The sequence below is a fragment of the Grammomys surdaster genome, unplaced genomic scaffold (assembly GCF_004785775.1).
Source record: "Grammomys surdaster isolate TR1022 unplaced genomic scaffold, NIH_TR_1.0 1149, whole genome shotgun sequence".
Classification (NCBI taxonomy): domain Eukaryota; kingdom Metazoa; phylum Chordata; class Mammalia; order Rodentia; family Muridae; genus Grammomys; species Grammomys surdaster.
In genome coordinates this window covers 1,634,836-1,652,107 of record NW_021605568.1, presented here as the reverse complement: position 1 = coordinate 1,652,107, position 17,272 = coordinate 1,634,836, and the positions used below count along the sequence as shown (strand labels likewise).

General features: G+C 43.6%; 1 long non-coding RNA gene across 1 annotated transcript in view; it reads left to right on the top strand.

The window, feature by feature from the left end:
• Positions 1-14,037: 14,037 nt before the first annotated feature.
• LOC114634932 overlaps positions 14,038-17,272 on the top strand; it is a 20,236-nt gene continuing 17,001 nt past the window's right edge. Inside the window, exons 1-2 of the long non-coding RNA XR_003713394.1 lie at positions 14,038-14,157; positions 14,521-14,618. This is a non-coding gene — a long non-coding RNA (uncharacterized LOC114634932). The remainder of the gene's footprint in view (positions 14,158-14,520; positions 14,619-17,272) is intronic.

Here is a 17,272-nt window from a genome sequence, read left to right as displayed (position 1 = left end):
ATGCTAGGATTCCTGGGTTAAGTGTCAAATAATTTTTTTTAATTTTATTCATTATTAGTGGATATGTGTGTACACATACTACAGTGTATGTGGAGGTCAGAAGATGCCAGGAGCCTGCCCTGGCTTGGTGGGAGGAGAAGGAGAGGATCTCTTCTTTCTTGTTGGTTCTTCTTGAGGCAGCCGAGGGGGATGGGAAGAACATTGGCAGGGAATAAGATCTAGGAGATCTAGGGTTAGGCTACTTTAGCTGGCCTGCCCTCTGGTATCCTCTATCCAGAAACTGTCCTTTCTTGCACTTAGTACCTCAGCCCAAGGATAGCAGAGGATTAGGCAAATAGCCTTTGTACTCTCTCAGCAGGATCTGCTGGGCTCCTATGCCTGCTAGTTTGAGGTCTCAGGAAGAAAAGACACTTAGAGAAGTTATTATAGTTTATTACTAAGTGTAAAAAGTTTCCTGTGAAAGCTATCTAAGGGGAAAAGCAGAAAGGTCCTAAGTGGGGAAAAGGAAAAAATTCTAACAAAGGAAAAATTCTAAGTTGTGCAATTCTAAGCAGGGAAAAAAGAAAGGAAAAGAAAGGATGGCTCCTAACGAACCTCTACATCTACAGCTACTGCTACGACTACTGCTCTCTTTGTCTTTGTCTTCAGGACTTATACATCTTTCAGAGTACATGGCCACATGTTACAAAGTTCATCACAAATTCACACCAAAATTCAAATCATAAATTGAAATAGAAGTTTACAACAGAGAATGTTTACATGCATATCCATTAGGAGTAATTATCTGACTAAACATCCATCACCTGTCTAGCTCCACAGGTTCACCGAAGGTTTCAAACTATAACTAAGAAATTAGTGAAGTTTTGTATAGATAAACGCAGGCAATATTTTTTCTTCTGTCCTAGCACCTATAATAAATCATGAATTCCCTTTTAGTGACCCTTGGTTAATTGTTTTACAACCTCTTGGAATGTGCTCTGAGCAGGAGAGAGTCTGGTTACTATCTAAGGGCAACTAACTGATGACACTCGGGAGACTGACAGAGTTCTCATAGCAGTTTTGACTATCAGAAAGGGACCTAATAGCAGTCCCCCTAAAAAAGAGCTTAATGATCATTGATATAATTTTATGAATTCTTGTAGGATCATCATTAAGACTTAAGAAGTCGTCTATTTGTCTATATAGCATCACTACAAGACAGTACATCTTCGTGTCTGCAGAGATCTGCTCCAAAGGGGTGTGCTATTGCTTAGTGATTGTTACATATGTTTAATAATAATAGGAAAAGCATATTAATAGCAGGAATCTTTCCTAAAATAAGTTCCTCACAGCCTGACTGGATGAGGATGCACTTGTCGCAGATTATATAATAATCCAAGGCAAGCATTTCAGGATGATCACCTGCTAGTTATTAGCTTGTCCCATTATGGCTCCTGACAAGAAGACCAATTCTGTAGAGTCATTTCTCTCACCTGTTATGTGGTTTCTGGGGATTGAACTCAGGCATATATGGCAAGTAAGCACTTTTACCCAGGGCCCTAACAACCCTTCATGTGGAGTGGGAGTGTGCAACTACAGATGTGGCATGAGGGTGGGCTCAGTTGTGCTCATAAGTGGGATACAGGTGTTGAGTCTCACCTTGTAGCCTCACACTTGAGATCCTTCTGCCTTACCAGTCTGTGGATTGGCATCCACTTGGCTGGGTCCTCAACTTGCTACTCCTTGGCTGCCTCAGAAGCATCGAGCCAAGGACTATGTACACTGACTGGTTGTGATTGGTGATGAGTGTCCAGAATTCCCTAAGCAAAGTGTACGATGTAAGCACAATACATTTTCACCTCACAAAAAACTCCTTGTAGTTTCCAAAGGGGTATGTGAACTGTGTCTCCAGAGTGCCTGGTGTCTTTTTCTTGGGGAATGATTTCCGCTTGAACTTCCTGTGCCACAAGGTAGAAATCCACACTGGTGCACCCTCGAGACACTCAAATATTTTTTAAATTTGCTTTTTACTCTTTTTAAATTTGTGTAGTATATTACATGAGGGCAGGTGCTCACAGAGGCTCTGGCCTGGAGCTGGGTTACAGGCAGTGTGAGCTACCTGCCACAGTTATTGGAGATTGAGCTTCAGTCCTCTGGAGAAGCAGTGCGTGCTCTTAACTGCCCCTCCAACATTTGTCAGTCTTTCATGCTATGTGAAATAATATCTTTTTCTGCTGCATAAGTAATGTGTTTCATTTTCAAATCCTGTTTATTGTGACTTATATACTTCAAAATAATAGATCTTAAAGATTTTATGTTTTAAAATGTTTTTCCCACATGTATCTATGTGACACATGCATGTGTGACCTTGGAGGCCAGAAGAGGTTATTAGATCCCCTGGAACTAGAGTTATGGATGGTTGTGGGCTGCTATGTACGTTCGAGGAACCAAATCCAGGTCCTCTGGAAAAGCAGCATGTATTCTTACCTCAGAGCCATCGCTCCAATCCCATGTATTCTTCAGACAAGAGTCTCATGTATCACAGGCTGGTTTCAGTAGATAGCTAGGGATGACTGTGAACTTCTGATCTTTCTGTCTCCATTTCCAGAGTGTTAGAATTGTAAATGTGCACGACCATACCAGGTTTCATGTAGCACTGGAGAACTAGCCCAACATGCTAGACATGTTAGACAAACTACCTAGTGTACTAGAGTCCCACCTTAACACTATAGCCAGGCTGTGTGCTCATGGTAATCCACGTGCCTTGGTTTTCTTCATGGTTAGATTACACACTTGAATTACAGGTACATGCCATTACACCCAAGTCTAATATCATTTAGTGCATCCAATAGTAGGCCCATTAGAGAGTTAATATCCAGGGGGAACTTTTGAAACATTTAATTATGTGTGTGTGTGTATGCATGCATGTGAGTGCAGGTATAATATAATACCATCATAGTAACAAATATAGTATATAGTTGTCTTAGTAAGGGTTTTACTGCTGTGAAGACACACCATGAGCAAGGCAACTTGTACAAAGGTAAACATTAATTGGGACTGGCTTACAGTTCAGAGGTTCAGTACATTGTCATCATAGTAGGAAGCATGGCATCATGCAGGCAGACTTCGTGTTTGACAGCCAAGAGTTCAGAGGCAACCAAGAGAGACTCCCTTCTGCAGGCAGCCAGGAGGAGGTCTCTTCACATTGGGCAGAGCTGGAGCATAGAACCTCAATGCCCACCCTACAGTGATGCACATCCTCCATCAAGGCCACACCTACTCCATCAAGGCCACACCTACTCCAACAAGGCCACTCCTTCTAATAGTAACACTTCTCATGAACCAAGCATATTTAAACCATCACAATAGTATATAATATACTATAATAATAGTATAGGTGATGGTATACAGTAATACCTAATCTCTAACAGACTCTATTTCATGTGTCTACTATTACTGGAGAAATAAACAAATAGACTCAAGAAATAGGCTTCATTGTGTGTCAGGATGCAATAGAAAAGACAAAAAACAGCTCTCCTTAAGAAGCCCACACCCACACTTACTTACCCCACCAAGACCTTTCTCTAATCCGTGTGCTTAAAATCTATACAGCTTAGTAAACTTCAGCTCTGCTAAGAAAGAAAAACACCAGGAAGGAATAAAGGAAGGACAAGTGAGGGTTGATAACATAGTGTATCGCACATGGGACAATGGCAAACTGTTCTCTCTCTAAACACATAGATACATCGATCTTTTCCAAGCATTATTTACTATGTGTGTAAATGAGAACATCACACTCAACGCCTTTGGGAAATCATAACCCAGAGTCTTGTTGAGGCATGAGTAGAATAAGTTCTCATAGGAAAGAGTTAGCCATAAGAAGTGTTTGGATAAATTAAATGTATCATGGCCAGGAAGATGGCTCAGTTGGTAAGGGCATCCTTCATCAAGTCTGAGGTTTAAAGAAAGGTCTTGGTGGGGTAAGTAAGTGTGGGTGTGGGCTTCTTAAAAAGATTAAATGCACAAGAGCTGGAAAGTGTGTATGAGGCACCTAACCTGGTGCTGTGATTTGAACTCAAAGGTCCTCTGCAAGCACAATATGCTGCACTGTTAACTGTTGAACTATCTCTCCAGCCCTACAGGGAGAATTTAGTTGGCTGTATCTACTCAGCATGAGCAGTGTATATTAACTCATCATCGAGACAGGTGTTTTTGTTCTGTACCATGTTCATAAAAGTGTTCAAATCCAGTATTGGAAAAGTTGTGTGAATGTGGACAGAGAGGAACAACCAAATAACTAAGTCATTCAGTTAAGAGCTAGGTCTTAATTGACTCTTCCTAAGAACTGAGTATAGTCTCCTAGATACTTGTCAGTGTTTTGCTTCCTAAAATGTATTTATGATGCTTTAGGAGGCAGTGACAGCTGAGGATGTGTTGGTGAATTTAACCCTGGAGGAGTGGGCTCAACAAAAGCATCCCCAGAAAAATCTCTACAAAGCTGTGATGCAAGAAGCTGGTTTCTGTGTATGAGGTTGTCCATATTCCTAAACTTAGTTACAAAGCAAGTGTTTCTCGCTTATCAACGCTGTTTAAAGATTTGGAATATATATGTGGGATGGTTTTACAAATAAAGTTAGCATTGTTGTAATTTTAATTTAAATCTTAATTTTTTAATAGTATTTCCTAATTCAGTGATTTTTCTTTATCTCCATGTTAGGACAAAAATGTGGAGAAAAGGCCTTTGAACACAAAACTTCCAGACAAGACAAAGGTAATTACTACTCGAAGAGAAAGTAATGCTCCTAGGGAAATGTGGAGTGGGAGGAAATATTTAAAACAACGATCTAAATAAATTATTCCAGCTCTCAGAAATTATTCTTTAGAATCTCAGATGGGTTGAATGTCCTCATTCCAAAAATTAAGAATCTCCTAATTCTCTAATCTTGTAAATTCCTTGAGCACAAATACTTTGCTACAAGTGATTCTATCTCTTCCCCCTTCTCCCACCTCTGTGTGTGTGTGTGTGTGTGTATGTGTGTATGTGTGTGTGTGTGTGTGTGTGTGTGTGTGTGTGTGAGAGAGAGAGAGAGAGAGAGGAGGAGGAGGAGGAGGAGGAGGAGGAGGGAGAGGAGGAGGAGGAGGAGGAGGAGGAGGAGGAGGAGAAGGATCTTATGATGACTAGGTTGTTCTTGAACTCAAACCAAAGTTGGCACTGAACTGCTGATCTGTACCCAACTAAGATCACAGGCTTGTGCCCATGTCTGCCTATGAGTGATATTTCCTTTCTTTCTTTCCTCCACCCAGAGGCAGCCTCTGTTCCCCCTTATCCCTCCCTCTTAATAAACTTCCCATGTGAGCCCTGTTGCTCCATGTAATTTTGTCAGATTTCGATGCTTAGTTTCATCATGAGGAGTAGGTTAAGATTTGGAAATTTGCTCTTTTGTTTCCTTAGAGTGTAAATTCTGTTTCCTCATGAACATTTCCTGAGAAATTTGGTTCTGGCATTTAGAATTGAAGGAGTACGAATATAATTTCTACACAAGAGAAAAGTCCCTGCTAGTCCAGCATAGACACAGACCATGTAGATACTTTCCCCTGGAAAAGAGTCAAGGAATTTGATAATTTCTTCAGCCAAGAACCTTTAAGTGATTCTAGGTGAGAGTTTCTGTGGTGAACAAAATGTTGAAGTAAGGTAAGTTTGCATAATGGAGAGGAAGGGATGGAAGGGTGTAGTGAACTTTGGAGTTAATTTTGTATTACATTTTAACAATTAAGTAATTATTTTGGGTGGACGTATTTCTGAAAATACACATGCCATGGAACACATGTGGAAGTCACAAGAGTCAGTTGGCCAAGCTTCAGGGAAGACATTCTTACTCACCAAGCCATCTCTATCTCATGGTCCCTTCCCTGGAACTCTCAAAGCCATTTTTTGTTTTGTTTCCATTGTCTCTCCACAGAACACTGTGTGTAAAACATGTTGTGAAAGAAAGCCCCCTGAAGAAGCTGCCCCTTTGTCTGAACCTTCTGCTAGGCTGAGTAACTAACAAAGTCCTCAGTGACAGAGGAATTGGAATATTGCAGATTCAGAACCTAATAAAAACTAGTCTTAGGTTGTCTTTGTCCCCCTTATGTGCTATTTCTCACATAAAATGTCTGTGCCATGTCTGGTCTGCCTTGTTACTGTCATGTGAAACTTTAAAAATGCATATGAACTTAGAGAACTAGCTTCCTCTAAACAAGTGCTCCCGTGGCTAGCATCTGAGGCCCCAAACAGAAGCTGCTTTTGAAGGACATTCGAACAGGCTTGAGCATGGCAAACATGGCACCTATAAGTTTTGCCATTTTACTCTTCTCTCTCACTGGCTAAAAACCACTAGACTACATTCCTAAAGCTAGCCACAAAGATCCACTTCCTTATTTGGCCACTTCCTTCTGAGACAAAACACCAAAATCCACCAACCAAATTTTATTTTTTGACTAACATGCCCCATCAGGATTTACCAACAAACCCTACCACATGATTCTGGAATTTCCAACCCTAATAAGCCCGAATAAAAAACACACAATCCAGTTGTTATAGTTATAAGCTATATGTCTAGACTGGGCAGAAGTAACACTATACTAACTTATTCTCCAGCTATGAGACTCCTTGCTACTTGGAGTTTCTCCTGACCACGATGTTCTGGTCCATCAAGGATTCTTCTCCTCATCCTCTATCCTCTCTCCCCTTTCCCGTTCTCATCTTCTCTCTACCTACCCACCCCTACTCTCCAACCTTCCTTTACTCTCCACTGCCCAATCACAGGGTGCAGCCTTTTATTGACCAGTTAGAACGGGGAGAAGGTTCACATGACATCACCTGAGTAGCTCATTGGGGGCAACCCTGATGTGTTTATAAAAAGATAAAGAGTATGTTCTGTGGGTATGTGGAGAGGTATGGGGGAAGGGGATGTCTCAGTGGGCCCATGCTGAGGGACCAGTCACACACTGGAATAGCATAGAATAGAGTTTATTCAGGGCATGGGGAGGGGAGCCAGAAGGGTAGTAGAGGCAGAGAGAGGCAGAGAGAGGCAGAGAGAGAGAGAGAGAGAGAGAGAGAGAGAGAGAGAGAGAGAGAAGAGGAGTAAAGGTAGCCATGACCACATGGAGAGAGGGGGAAGGGAAGGGGGGAGGCAGAGGGAAGGTAGAGGAAAGAGATCAAGAGAGGGGGGGGGCAGGCAGCCCCTTTTATAGTGGCAGGCCTACCTGGCTGTTGACAGGTAACTGTGGAGGTGGAGTTTAGACAGAATACTAACATTCCCCCATTTTGGTTTAATTAAAAAAAGAAAAAGTAGAAAGAGGTGATAGCAATGGCGAAGCAGGAATAGGGTCATTGTGATATCTGGCTACTTCCTGCTGGCACTGGGGGCGATGTGTCTCGAGGGGGGAACCTAGAAGAATGAATATGGGGATGTTTGTTAGGAAAGTTGGCTGTTTCCTCCTGTCCAGGGTCTATGGAGCCATCTGAGGATAGGTCAGAAGGGACAGGTCCAGTAGAAGCAGCTCTGTGTGTCACAGGAGATGGAACATCTGGAGGTTGCTTCTCTGGAGCTGTTCTGGATGTGCCTGGACTTGACAAGATATAGGGAATAGGATTAAGTACATTTGGGAGAAAGAAAATTTTTCTAAGGTGTACATTTGAAACCCAGAAGGATCCACCCTAAAAGTGGGAACTTTAGGCAGATGTACTTATCTGGATGGCATCTATTTGGTCCATGAGAGGTAGATCTGAGTGGGTTTCCTGTAGCTTATAAGTTTGCAAAAGAGATAACAGCATAAGTTAACATGATCAGTCTTTAAGATGAACCTTTACTGGATCACATAGTGGAATGTTTTATTAGAATTAGGCAAGTTTATAGGAACTCAGATAATTTAGGACAGTGGGATAGCAAGAAGAAGAAATATGAAGGCTTTAAATGATGGCAACTCAGTTTAAGTAATGAGGTAACAGATAATATCTGTGAAAGCTTAGCTGTCAATGTAGTCAGAAGTCTGAGAAAGAATAAACAATAATCTACCAGTTATGTATTATTTTAAAAAATGACAGAGTCCACTAGCCAACAGTTCCCGTGGTCTCCATACTCTCTTGGGCCAAGTCAGTTTGGCTTCCAAGCACAGAAGATGCAGGGCTTTTTCTCTGTGGAATGGATACGCGTGACATGAGAAATGACTTACCTTGTTTAGCCAAGTCGTTTGACTCAGAGCATCCAGTTTAGCTCACTGCATTTGTTAGTGACTATATCATCACATACAATCCACGCTGTATCTTCTAGGTGTCCAAGTCTTCTGAAACCATCTTGGGTCAACTGTTAGAGGCTTTGGGAATTCTGTCGGCTGTAAACTTAAATATACTATTAGCAGACTTCTGACAAGATTGAGAGCCATAAGGATTGGTTGTAACTGAATAGAATTTAATAGCAGTAGTAAAAATATATTAAGACAGTATAGGAAAGAGTCTTAAGTAACTTTGGCAGGTTGCGTAGGTAGAGAAAAGCACATTTTTGTATTAGCAAAGAAACATTTGACTAGGACCAAAATAAGAAAGCTGGCAACAGTGGCATATGTTCGTATGGCTGGCGGGTTGGGGCTGTGGACCACAGATCTCATGACCCAGTGTTGTGCTATCGGCCCACAACTGACAGCACAGGTGATACGGGTCAGGTCCACAGCGGCAGCAGGGCGGGACTAGCAGCCAGAAGTCACTGCCCAGTGCCTCTGGAGTCTGTTAGAGTTTGCAGTGGGCAAGGAAATGCAAGCGTGTCCCATATCACAGCAATGTTCATGTTAGCTATTCTTGTGGTGGAAGGCACCGCTAGCACTCACTTTACAGGTCCCGGGCAGAGAGTGAGAGAGAGAGAGCCTCTCTCCAGTGCACAGGCAGCCAAGCCCTTCCTTTGCGCTGGTGGTTGCACTTGTGGGGAAGTAAGTCTCAGAGAGGGTCCCTGGCAGGATGCAAGGAGAAGACCCAGAGCAGAGCTAAGAACTACAGAGGGGAAGGGAGCAAGCCAGGTTCTGAACCCGCTGCTTTTCTGGCAAACTGGCTGAACTAGTGGGTGTAGCCGGCCTCAAATGTCGGAGGAGGGGGAGTAGCATATGAAAGACTGACCCCTCGGGGAGACACACTGGAGGCTAGAGCTTGGAGCTGGTGCTCCTGAGAGAGAACAGTCTGTCCAGGCCTGGCCTGGGATACTCAGCTGTGAGAAAGAAACTGTCTCAAACGGAGAGGGGAAATGTCTCACCCAAGGGAAGCAGTCCTAGAATGAGGATCAGGGCAGGACAGGGTTAGCTCCGAGCTCAAGAAATCTTTCCTGGGACCATGTGGATGGTTACTCTGACCAGTAGAGCTAAAAGAACCTGGGGTGGGGAGCAGGCACATAGAGGTATTAGAGTGAAGGTAGATGAATGGTTGGACATAGGGAACCTCTTTCCATTTACCAGACTGCTGGCAGTATGTGTGAAGACCCTTTAAAATGATTGGGTCTAGCATGCCATTATGTGGCCATTTTAAACCATTATCTAGAGGGTACCGAATCCAGACCTTATTGCAGAGGTGTATCAATTTGGAAGCCCTCAAATCAGGCGTTAATTTTAGAGATTTGAGGTTTTTCAGGAGACAGCCCAGTGGGGTGTCTGGGGGTGCAGTTGAAGACAATGTAGTGCCCATTGGGTAATGGGGGGCTGTTACCGAGCTATTCATATCAGCATCCCAAAAGAAAAGTCAGTAATGAATCAGGCAAACAGCCTAGATATCAGGTCATCACAAGACTTTCTAGGGGCCTCAGCTGTGGCAAACTCCCGAGGATCACCAGAAAGTAGTTCAACCTGGTACCGGGATTTCTAGCTGCTGCAAGAGCTTGGGGGGTTGCAGGGGGACTGTGAACTGCTTTCAAGGAGGGGAATCACCCAAAACAGCCAAAGTCCTAAGTCATAAATCAGCCAGGAGACCCCTCAGCCTAGGAAAGGCTGGCCAGGCCCTATCTGGGCATTTAGGGCCCCTCCTGCCAATTGGAAGGTCCTTACCAATCAATATGCCGGTGTGTTTGTGGGCTTATGAAGTCTGGTATCAGGAAAGATGGAACCGTGAGGTCTGTGTGGGCCCACGTGGCAGAGTACCACGTTGGCTGGCCGCAGTGGTACAGCTCACATGGTGGAAGTTTCGTGAGCCTGGCAGCTGTGGGTGGAGTTGGTCTGCAGCAGCGGTGGAAATTCACTTGGTCAGTGACGGCAGGTAGCAGCAGATGGAGTCCACGTGGTATAGCAGTGGCAGCAGCAGTGGGGTTGGTGGCTACGTCCTGCCAGGCCTCAGTAGCTGGCGGCTGTGGCTGCCTGCAGCAGCTGCACAGCTGGTAGCAGATCTCGAAGTCTTCGGTCTCAGCTTTGGTAGCTGGTCTGATGCAAACCTGCAGACGTCCGGGTGAGTCACGGCACCAATGATGTGATTATAAAAAGATAAAAAGTATGTTCTGTGAGTGTGTGGTGAGATATGGGGGAAAAGGATGTCTCAGCGGGCCCATGCAGAGGTACCTCTTCCCTGAAGGACCAGTCACATACCGGTATAGCATAGAATAGAGTTTATTCAGGGCTTGGGGAGGGGAGCCAGAAGGGCAGTAGAGGCAGAGAGAGAGAGAGAACAGAGACATAGAGGTCAGCCATGACCACGTGTCTCGAGTCCTGACTCTTATCTGTCATGAGCAGGTTGTGATAAGGTTTTAGTAGCCCCATGAGGAGAGAGTCGACAGGTCCTTCTCTACTCAGTGATCATATGCTGGATTTGACCCTGAGATTATCAGCTCTTTGAGAGGGGAGAGACAGTACGCCAGAGACAGAGGGTTTGACATTCAGTTACTCTTTAATAATGCACAGCAAACAATATATTATCACCAATGCTAATGCTATTGCTACACAGCCATGGCTACCAATGTGTGATGGTGTGCTCCAGTCAGGCTCCTCTTTTGTGTTTGATTTAACGTCCCTGCTGACGTGCATGGCTGATAACCACTCATGTCTGGTTATCGCCGGGCCCTGACTTCATTACAGCTGGTTATCACAGCACAGCTTCACTTCAAGACTTGTCTCTAAAAGTTTCCTATTACAAAATGGAGTCGGTCCTGTTAAGGGCCTGCTCCTTATACCACATAGAGAGAGGGGGAAGGGAAGGGGGAGGGGCGAGGGGACAGAGGGAAGGTAGAGGCAAGAGATCAAGAGATCAAGAGAGAGAGTAGAGGGGGCAAGCAGCCCCTTTTATATCTATCCTCTCTCCCCTCTCCAAACATAAAAACGAAACAAAAATCGCCACCATCAACAAAAAGCAGTTGGCTCAAACCCTAGGCAGCAGTTTGTATTTGTTTTGAGGAATTCTATTATTCCTCAGCCCTTATTTCTCTGTCTTGCCTCCGTTCTGTAATCTCCTTGATTTCCTACTTTGTCTCCTGGGAGATGAGGCTCTCTCTATTTTTATCCTCTCCCAGGCTATCCTTCAAGAAACAAACATGGGCCTGGAGTAGATATATAAATTCTAGTTTGTGTTCTTGGTCCACGAACTTCTGTTGCCAGTGGCCAGAAGTATAAGCAACTCACTCTCTCCACGTCTCCCTGGACTTCTTCATCTTCCCTGTGGAGCCAAATAGGCTGAGCTTAAACTGAGAGGAAAGAAAAGGGAAACAAAGTGTACAGAGCCACCTGAGTGGATATTCAGACTTCTCTCTGCTGTGAACTGAGAGTGCCGAGAACCATAACCAAAATGCGAACATTAGCACTGCCTTGAACCATATGTGCCATGCTGCCACTGAGCACTTAAGGCCAAGGTCTTGGCTCCAGGCTGCTACTTTTCTAATGTGAAGCTTCACAAGCTGCCAGGCGTTTAAAACAGGTGCTTTGTGTAACTTGATTTCTGCTGGACTTGTTTGGCTAACCAACTTGCATAGGAAGAATGCTTTGTCTGTTCTCTGCTCTGGCTGCCTGGGGACTGAGACACGCTACCAGAGACATAATTCTTCCTACTTCTTCCTAATGCTCCCACTCACAGCTCACAGGCTTGTGAGATACTTCCTGGTCCCTCCTTGTTCTTTCATACATCCAGCCCCATCTGCCCCAGACCCACAAAACATACCTGGATGGAAAGAGATTCTTTTGCCCTATGTCCTTTCAGCGGAAAAGAAGATGAAGAAGGAGAAAAAAGAGAAAGAGGAGGAGAATTGTTCAGGGGATGTGATGGCACCATCCCCAGTACAGCATAAAAACAGACATGCTATCTCAGGCCTATAATCCTGTAATCCCAGCATTTAGGAAGGGGACATAGGAACTAGAACAGACCATGAAGAAATGCTGCTTAGCCCGCTAGCCCACTAGATTCCTAATATAAGCAAGGACCGACTACACAAAGATGGTGCTTTGCGCAAGTCTAGAACCTCCACAATCAATTAGCAATCAAGAAAATGCTTCACAGACAAGCATAAAAGCCAATCCAATAAGGCAATTCCTCAGTTGAGGTTCACTGTCAAATTAACAACCAAGGGTAGCCATCATAGTATTGAAGGAGGAGGCATTTCATCATTAATAGCAGGGTGAACTCTCAGAATGTAATCTTCAGCCTGCACTGAGGACTGACAGTTTCTTAGTAGTTTCAGCTCTTGGTCTTTATTTTGTTTGTTGCTGCATGGTTTCGCTCCTCAGCTTTAGCTAGTGCTCACTGCTGTTAGAGATAATTTAAGGTTCTAAAGGAAGAGAGCACTACTCCAATCCAAGTGCCCAGAAAAGTCAGGTTTCACTCTTGATCAGAGGGTGCACTCAGAAGAGCAACCGAAGCACAGGGTGGGTTTTATTTATTTATTTATTTATTTATTTGCTTGAGTTTTACTTTAACTCACTCGATGACTATGCCTTTTCCTCATCCGTTGGGATTAGACCTCACAATCTTAATTCAATTGGCTGGTCTCCTCAGCCAATTGGTAGCTAGGAAGAGAAGGAGGAAGGGGAAAGGGGGTCATTACTTCAAGCAGAAAAGAGGTACTGCTCCAGCCATCAGACCCCTCTAACACAGCAGGATACTTTGTGTAAACAAAGGTTTTACTTGGTTGGGGGTTAAAACATTTGCATAAAAGTCTGAAAAGGTGAGGAAGATAAGAAGATTGGAGTTCCTGGTCCTAAGCACACGTTTTATGTATGCAGTAGAAAAGGTTCAAACTCGGCCGGGTGGTGGTGGCGCACGCCTTTAATCCCAGCACTTGAGAGGCAGGGGCAGGCAGACTTCTGAGTTCGAGGCCAGCCAGCCTGGTCTACAGTGTGAGTTCCAGGACAGCCAGGGCTACACAGAGAAACCCTGTCTCAAAAAAAAAGAAAGAAAGAAAGAAAGAAAGAAAGAAAGAAAGAAAGAAAGAAAGAGAGAAAGAAAGAAAAGGTTCAAACTCAATGTTTATTTTACTGTGTAGCCCAGAGGGGACTTGAACTTCTGACCTTGCTTGCTGAAGTTACAGCTTTGTACCTGTGACATTCCTACTTACTGTGGTGCTTGGGAACAAACCCGGAGCTTTATTCATGATAAACCAGCACTCTATCAAGTGTCAAAAATCACAGCTTTCATCCTAAACTATCTTAAGAGATAGTTTATTCTAGAGTCATTTTTGCGTGACCATGGTATAGTCCGTGTCTCAACCTGGAAGCAGTTTCATAATTTTTTCTAGTCTTACGAAGCAAAGAAAGTCTTAAATCAACACAAGTTTAAAATGCATTGGATACAGCAAGATTGATAAAGCTTTTTATCTAGAGGGCGGAGACGCTATCTGAGCATTGGGGTTGGTGGAAGCTAGTAGCCTGTTAATAGATTCTAAAAGGTCCCGCCCTTCCCCCAGGGCAGTTAACAGTCGCTAGAGAGAGGGGCTCATCAGACCAAGATTCTCTCCAAAAATATTAACAGTTAACAGTTGTGGGGAGAGGGGCTTTTGCTTTGGTTTTTCCTTCAGTGATGTGGCGGCCCATAAAGTTTCCATGTTTCTGTGAGTCACTAATTACTCACTGTTTACCAAGTTAGACCTGAGAGAACTAAGTTCTTTGGACTGTCGTTGGTTTCGTATCGAGAGTAACAAACGCGTTTGTTTAGCTCTGAAAAGAGTTGACACAATAGCGCCACATTCAAGACAGGTAGGGCATCCATTCTCCTATCTTTCGGATCTTGGAAGTCAGGTCCGGAATTTCAGAGGAGTCAGAATTTTGTGGAAAGAGAAGACGTCCCCCTTCGCCTGGGAAATATTCTAGCTCCCGAACAGTTCCGCGCCGCTTCTGCTGAGAGAGCTCCTACGTGCTTCGGTCTGTAGTCGAGACTTGTAGACTCCGATAGCCAGTAGGGTGGATCCTGAGCCCCAGAAATGTTGAATGTGGGGATTCCAGTCTCAAGCCTGTGGTTCTTGGTGTGCTCTGTTCCTCTCTCCTCTCCTCTCCTCTCCTCTCTCTCTCTCTGAAATCCTGTTCAGATTTAACTGCCCTGAATTTTCTAATTTTTTGCAGGGGGATCTTAAATCCGCAGAGACGTGTTTCCCTTCTCTTTGAGATTGTGAATGCTGGGGCTGTTGAAGTGCAAGGAGGGAGGTGTGGTCCTCTATGAAGTAAGTGTTACTGAGCTTTTGATATCGGGATTGATAGCCCCTCCTGCTCCTGGAATTCAGGTTCTTGGGTCCCCAAACAGCATTGGCACCAGAAGCAAGTACAGTTTTCTTAGGAGATGCACTTTCAATGGAGAAAGCAAGGTGGAGCAGGGACTGAGAAAGGGCAGCAGCTTAACTGGTGTGCATATCTGCATACTGAGGGCTTTTCTGAGCATCCTGTAATATGTACTTCTTCGCACAACTTAAGTTGGTCACGTCTCCACCGAGGGGTGTGTCTTTGAATATTATACACCACAGGTTACTTTGCAGCCTGCCTTTGCTTGCAATAGTGGCAACAGCTACTTTTAGGCTGTTGTTGTTGTTGTTGTTGTTGTTAGTGTGTGCAAGTATGTTGTCAGAAAACAACTTTGAACAGTTAGTGCTGTCTTTCTACAATGTGGGACTCAGATCCTGAACTCTGGTTGTCTGACTTGGCAGTAACTGCTTTACCAAATGAAGCAAATGAAGTACAGGTCTTTTCTGAGTGTTAAGCTAATCCTACTTACAATTTCAAGCTTCTCTTCTTAGCATCCTAATTCTCCACCGCAGGTGTGTTTTAATATTAAAATGTCTAGCTAGTAGGTTTTAGCCAATCTTGCCTGGTGGTGGTGGATGGGATTGGAGTCCAGTCTTTCTTTTTGGTGTCTTGTGGTTTTCATATATTAAATTTTCAATCCTTGTCAGGTGCTCTGATTTTGTCTCTGTCCCATCTGCCTCAGTATGACTGTTGCTGTGGTTTCAGAAACAAAATGCTTTCTCAGTGAGATGTAGAGGGCTTAGTGAAACCCCACAAGCTAAGAACAGGGGTCTCATCACAGTCCTGCATGCAGATGCCAGTTAAGAGGATGTGTTTGGGAACTGAGAGATGGTTCTTCTATATAATGTCTTGCTGCTCATCCTGATCACCTGATCAGTTCAACCTTTGGGACCTGCATGGTAGGAGGAGAGGACTACTGTCAAGCTGTCCTCTGACTTTTGCAGATGCACTATGGCATCCATGTGCCTACACATGTATGTATGTATGTATACTTGTAATTAAGAAAAAACTTGACGAGGCCTTGTACTTTAGAAACAGGAGAACATCTTAGTGGTGGGAAGGGTGCTTTTGTGCAGCATCTGGGTTTATGATAAGGTGTCATACAATACCAACTCTAGATAACTTCATATGGGGAATGAAGACTATAGAGAATATATATATATATATATATATATATATATATATATATATATATATATTCTCAAGAGTGAGAATATATTCTCTGTATATTTATACATGTGTTATATGCAATTTTACATTGTGTGTGTGTGAGTATGCCAAGCTATGTGAGCATAGGTCAAAGGACAAGTTGGGATACTCTGTGTTTTCCTATCACGTGGGTCCTGGCGATTGAACAAAACTTAGGTGATGTTACCCTCTGAGCCATCTCTCCAGGCCTCATATGTATACTTTAAATGAGTATGTACAGTGGAGAATACTGTGGTAGGACTTAGTTCTAAATTATTTACTTATTTGTTTTTATTTTATTTTTTTCGAGATAGGCTTTCTCTGGCTGTCTCAGCCCTGGCTGTCCTGGAACTCACTCTGTAGATCAGGCTGGCCTTGAACTCAGAAATCCACCTGCCTCTGCCTCCCAAGTGCTGGGATTAAAGGCGTGCGCCACCACTGCTCAGCTCTTATTTTAAATTTTTATGTGTATGGGTGTTTTGCCTGCATGTGTGTCTAGTGCCTGAGGAGGTCAGAAAAGGGAATTGGGTCTCCTAGCACTGCAGTTACTCACGGTTGTGAGTTACTATGTGGGTGCTATAATCTAACCCAGGTCCTCTGGGAGAGCAGCCAGGGCTCATAACCATTGAGCCACACGTCTACAGCCTCGAGTGTGGGAGACTTCTTGTAGATTGATTACCTTGAGCTTGGAACACTAGGTCAGCCACTGCTGGGTAGGGAAGGGGAAGAGGAAGATTAGGAGTTAAAGGCAAGACCTAGCTACATAGTGAATTAAAAGCTATTCTATGCTGCATGAAACCATATGAATATGTGTGTGTGTATGTACATACATATGCATATATATATGCATATACATACATATATTTCATTAAACTAGCAAATAATGTATTCACAAAAACCCATTTTTCTTCTTTTGTTGAAAATAGATGTTTTTTATATAGTAGATTCTGATTGTGGTTTCCCCTCCCTCTAGTCGTCCCACTTTTCCTCTCCTCCCATCTGCATCCACCTTTGTTCTTTCTGTCCTTAGAAAACAAACAAGCATGTAAGGGATATCGATGAAGTAAAGTGTAATAAGATAAAACAAAACACATCAGACTAGGACAAAACAAAAGGAAAGGAGGGAAGAAAAGGCGTAAGAAACAAATATAGGTTCAGAGACACACATGTTCACACACTCAGGAATCCCATAAGAATACACTAGAAGCTATAACATATACACAAAGGACCTGAAAGTTAAAAGATATATTTTAAAAAGAAGAGAAAAGGAAAGGAGAAGAGGAGAGGAGAAAAGAAAGAAGGAAAAGAAAGGAGGAGGGGAGGGGAGGAGAGGAGAGAAAAAGGAGGGGAGAGGAGAGAAGAGGGAAGAGGAGACAGAGGAGGAGAGGAA